At 46.9% G+C, this 5,034-nt stretch overlaps 1 protein-coding gene across 7 annotated transcripts in view; it reads right to left on the bottom strand.

The window, feature by feature from the left end:
* satb1b (SATB homeobox 1b) overlaps nt 1–3,532 on the bottom strand; it is a 39,299-nt gene extending 35,767 nt beyond the window's left edge. For 3 of the 7 annotated variants that reach the window (XM_028980732.1, XM_028980731.1, XM_028980724.1), the window contains exon 1: nt 3,360–3,532. The gene's annotated coding sequence lies outside the window, so the exon portion shown is untranslated. Of the gene's footprint in view, nt 1–1,093; nt 1,155–1,724; nt 2,062–2,779; nt 2,949–3,359 lie in introns of those variants that run through there. The other 4 variants (XM_028980726.1, XM_028980727.1, XM_028980729.1 and 1 more) reach the window with 4 other exon arrangements.
* Between the last annotated feature and the right edge of the window lie 1,502 nt (nt 3,533–5,034).

Consider the following 5,034-nt stretch of genomic DNA (forward strand, 5'->3'; position numbering starts at 1 on the left):
CCCTGCACCCATGAACCTGCGCTGACCCAGGAAAAGCGGCTTCGGGACGTGGCATTGTGGCACTTCATGCACCCTCTCTGCCGGGAATTAAAGGAGAGGATCCCGCTGCCAGGCGGCATTACAATTCAGTCGCGTTTGGAGGTAGAGTGGCCCGATCAAATCCGCCTCCCCCCACTTCTGCGTCTGCACTTGTTTTTCTTCTGCTTTTGTGTGTGCGAATCAAAGGGTTTGTTTTAAACTGTGACATTTTAACATGGCACATTTAAATAATGTTTTGTGTGTGTTTATCTTCCTTCCTGCGTGTTTTTAAGTGTGTGTGTGTGTGTGTGTGTGTGCGTTCTTTAAAAAGAGAGTATATCTTTTAAATTGTTTCTTCTGTATATGTGGGTGGGAATTAAAATCCTGATCTTTGCAGGATGCACAGTCCTCCGATGCGCACAGTTTTCTTTTTGTTGCATTACCAGAACAAAGGAATCGAGAAAACCTACACAGATCGGATAACGACAAGCATGAAAACAACACAATAAAATTTCTCAAGAGATCAAAACACGTGTATGGGCTAAATTTAGGTATCGACGAATGCGTATTTCAAATTGTATTTGTGATGCTACTGTGCAGCAAGATAAAATTGTTACTCCGATTTTACACAAATGCCATTTGGCCAAACCATGACAAAATCAACATGACGCACTTTTGCCATATTATTCCACTTCAAGTACATGGCTTCAAATCAGTGAGAGGCAAATAAAGACAATGCTAATGACTGCAGACATTCCAGAGATTTCCATAAGAACTGTCAAGCTCCAATGGTGGCAAACATGCCGGGGCAACGAAATCCCTTCCAGAAAGTTTCAAACGGTGGAAAGAAAGAAAAAAAAATAATAATTTTAACTTTAAGTCTGGCGCTGCATATGAAAATGCGTCTAGGGTGGTATGTCTGTAATTGTCAGCTCTTTTACATTTTTGACTCAGAGCCCAGGAATGCACAATCTCTATTAAGATACCGTCGTCTTTTATCGAAAGGAGGAGAAAAAAAAAAAAAAAAAAACTGGTTTGAGCATGTCATCAAAAGTCAAAACTGAATCACTGTTACCTTAGCTCACCATTAGGAATCCTAACAGCACTTATCCAAGGGAGGTGGAATCTCCAAGCAGCTACACATGAAAAAAAAAAACGAGACAGGCCTCTTATTTGCTGGCGACAGTCTAATAAATGCACACGCTGGCATCTAAACAGGTATTTACTGTGCACCTACCACAAGTATAATTTCACTGTTTGCTGAGCTGTTATTTCTCTACAGTGTTAATTATCAACGTGGTAAAAGACAATTAATGGTTTCCCCCCACGCGTATAGGCCTCTCGGCTTGGTGGGAACGCAGACCAACCAAGAAGACTCATTATGGAGTTCGGCAGCGTCAAGGAGACCGTTGAAACCCCGTGTGCGCAATTGTTTTTTGCAGCAGAAAAAAAAAAAAAAAAAAAAAACAGTTCACCAAATGGTTCGTAGGGTTTATACGGCACAGATGATGCGTTAAAGAGGGCAGGAAATTTACCCCCCCCCCCCCCCCCCCCCACACACACACACACACACACACACACACACACACACACACTGACACAAAAAAAATGTTTTCAGCAGTCAACAAGTGTGGGCCGGTGAGGCGTTGGACTTATCGGCCTCACCGGTGTACCTGCACCGCGCTGTGGAGCGAGCCTGGACTCACCGCCGCTCGCCTCTCTCTGCAAGGGCCACCCGTCGGATTCAGCGTCACCCCGAAAAAAGGTGCCTCGACTTCCCGCCGAAACGCTTTCACTGTGTGGCGCCTTATCTGGGCCACTGTCGAGTCTGTATCAGTGTGTAAGCATCGTCGCCCGGGTTCGAGGTGAGTCGTGGGAGTGGTAGTAACAAAGTGAGAAACAGCGCGGTGAGACTCGCCGAGGGGGGAATTAACCTTTATAATAGCGCCGCCTTTGATCTCGAACGAAGCTTACAAGAAGTGACACGGCTTCTGACAGGAAAGCGCTCCGCAGCACCGTTCTGTGAAATACTGACCTTGCCGACCACACCTACCCCCAATCTTGAACAGTCAAGCAAACAAGCCTAAAATCTGGCCACAACCCCCCCCGGTTCCAGCTCCTGTCGTGTCGTCCGAGCGCAAAACTCATTCTCACTCTCACCAGCGATGCAAAACATTTCAAGCTAATAATGCACAATTTTTTTGGTTATCTGAACATAAAAAATATACGAACGAACCCGATTTAAAGTAACGGAGGAGCTTGCTTCCTTTGCTGTGTGACATACTGTAATGCACGCACTGTACTTTTTACCTGCCACATCAATGCCGTGCCAAGGTGCTGTTTGCTAATAATGGAATTAGTCATAGTCGTGGTATGTATGTGTGTGTGAGCGAGCTGTACACACGTCTGTCGGGACGCGCGGGTGCCAGCGGAGCGCTCGGCAGAAAGTCACAATGCCACACGCTGCTGAAACACACTCATCGTGCACGCAGGTTTGCGCCGACTCTGCAGATACAACATTTGTGCCCTTAAAAACCCCACTTCCAAAAGCAAGGGTGTGGTTGAAATTTGCATTGTTCAGTTGTAGTGATTATCAATTTGAGAATGTGTGTTGCTTCATATATATATATATATATATATATATACATACACACACACACACACATATATATATACACATATATGTGTGTATGCATATACATGCAAATATGTGCATATATGTGAACCTAATATAGACTAAAACGACAGAAAATCCTTCTACCTTCTTAATGCCCTATTACGTGATCGGCAGCCATCTCTCCGAATGTGGACGCAGGATTTTTTATCAGCTGTAATCGACGTTCACCTGCCTTTAAAGATACAGATCAGAGATGCACAGTGTCTGAACAGGCTCATCTCCAAGCTGCGCCGCCAGTTTAGCGAGTCCCCAACTTCGGCCTACGGTTTATTGGGAATGGCGTCTACGTCACGCGTCCCCATCTTTACGCACGACTCGCATCATGAGGCGTCGCGTCACGTCGCCCCCGAGTTTTGGAGCATCTTCCTAAAATAAAGTAATAAAAGGAAACGCGCGGTGCGTTTTTTGTCTGCGTTGCGTGGAATGTGAACTCAAGACCTGGAAACGGGTTTTTCGAGTTATCCGAAAAGGAATAAAGGAAGAAAGAAAAAGAAAAACCACGTGCGCGCGTATTAACAAGGTGTCAGTGCTAATGGGCCGTGGGTTCGCCACGACGCGCGGCCCTGAAACCGGTCTGCGGTGGAAAAATTGACTGACACGAACGTTTAAAGTGGATTTAAAAAAAATAAATAAATTAAAAAGGGGGGGGGGGGGCTCACGGTACCTGGGGAGTTAGCAGTCACCGGGACGCCGGTCGTTTTCCATCCGAAGTTCAGATGTTCTCCTCCACAGAAAAGTCCTGCAGCCGCGCGCACTCTCTCTCCCTCTCTCAGTCTCTGTCTCTCGCTCTCTCTCTCTCTCTCTCTCTCTCTCTGCGCGGAGGAGGTTCGGGGCTCTCGGGCCGGACGCGAGTGAATGCGAGCGGCGTGGGCTGCGGCGCGGGATAGAGGCGCGGGGGGGCGGCAGGTAGGCGCGCGGCCCCGCCCCGCGCCCGGCGGCGCGCGCGGGCGATTGGGCGGCGGCGGCGGCGCGCGCGTCTCGCGCCTCGCTTCGAGTTCGCGGCGCCGCGCCGCGCTTCTCCCGGGAGAAGGTGGACTGTCAGGGGCGCGTTCGCACTCATCCATTCTCATATTTACACGCCACATGTTAACATGTCACCAAAGTGGCTTAATTAAAAAAAAAAAAAAACGGCGGAAGACGGAGGAGGAGGAGAAAAAAACAAAAAACAAGAAATAACTCAAGACATTGTCTGACTGACTGTTTATTCCCCCTCATTTTAAACGAAAGTGCATTTAAAAGCGCCGAGGACTGGAGCGCATTTACACCTTATATGCTAATTAAAAAATACTCATATCCTCTCTTTTTTTGGCGTTTGCGCATTAATAGTCCGAAATCAAAAGAAGCGGCCGCGTTGTGACAGGCGACAGCTCGTCACCGACCTTCTGTCATTTTACAAAACGTAAAGTCGCCGGAGCGGCGCCGCGCAGGTGGAACTTTTCCGTTGTGCCTCCTGAACTGAACAAACCCACGACGTTCCACGCACACGTTATTCCGACACAAAATGCACCTTTTTTTTTGTTTGTCATTTATCGAAAAGCGTCGTGGGGGTGGACTGAACCCGCGCGACGGCCGCGGCGATACGCGCGACGTTCTGGAAGCTTCGTCGGGAACGCGGTGGCGCGCCGGCCGGACGCGCGCCTTCCGACTGGTGTTTAATTAACGCGGAATCAATTTCACCCCACAATCGGAAAGTAAGAAATTACACGAATCAAGCTCTACTACTCGTTTATCGAAAAAAAAGGTGGTGGTGTTTATTTACGCGAAACACGAGAAACGCGGCCTTGGGCAGAAAAAAAAACCGTGACAGAATGATAATGTACTGTTACTGACGGAGTTTAGGTAGTTAGCCTATGTCAGAGACGAGATTTTATACTTTTCTGGCGGACGCTTAATTACTTTGTACGATCCGAGTGGTTTAATAGGAGAAGTTTCCTTTAACTTTGGAAGCAAACTCGCGCCCTGATCGCGTCACGGGCGAGAAAAGGTCTTTAAACTCCCCAAAATTGGGGCGAGTTGATCTTTAACGTTCAGAACTTGAGGAATTTCAGCTCCGTGGGTGTAATGTAAAAGCTTCATAATTGTAAAGGCGATCATATTTATTTTTTACCGTTTTATATATAGATGCTCTTCATGCTCTTTAATGAAGTTTTCATTTTTGAGAGGAAAACGGTGACATTTTGCCCTAAATACTCTGATCCTTACTGAGTCATTACAGTGTATTAACGCCTCTTAATTATGTTGAGCAATTTCAGACAGTTATCTGATCTATCAAAGCAGATCATATTTTTTTAAAGCAGAGGCTGCATTCTACATCTGAAGGCTTTCTGCCCCTCTGAACA

Source organism: Denticeps clupeoides, chromosome 5 (assembly GCF_900700375.1).
Source record: "Denticeps clupeoides chromosome 5, fDenClu1.1, whole genome shotgun sequence".
NCBI classification, from domain to species: domain Eukaryota; kingdom Metazoa; phylum Chordata; class Actinopteri; order Clupeiformes; family Denticipitidae; genus Denticeps; species Denticeps clupeoides.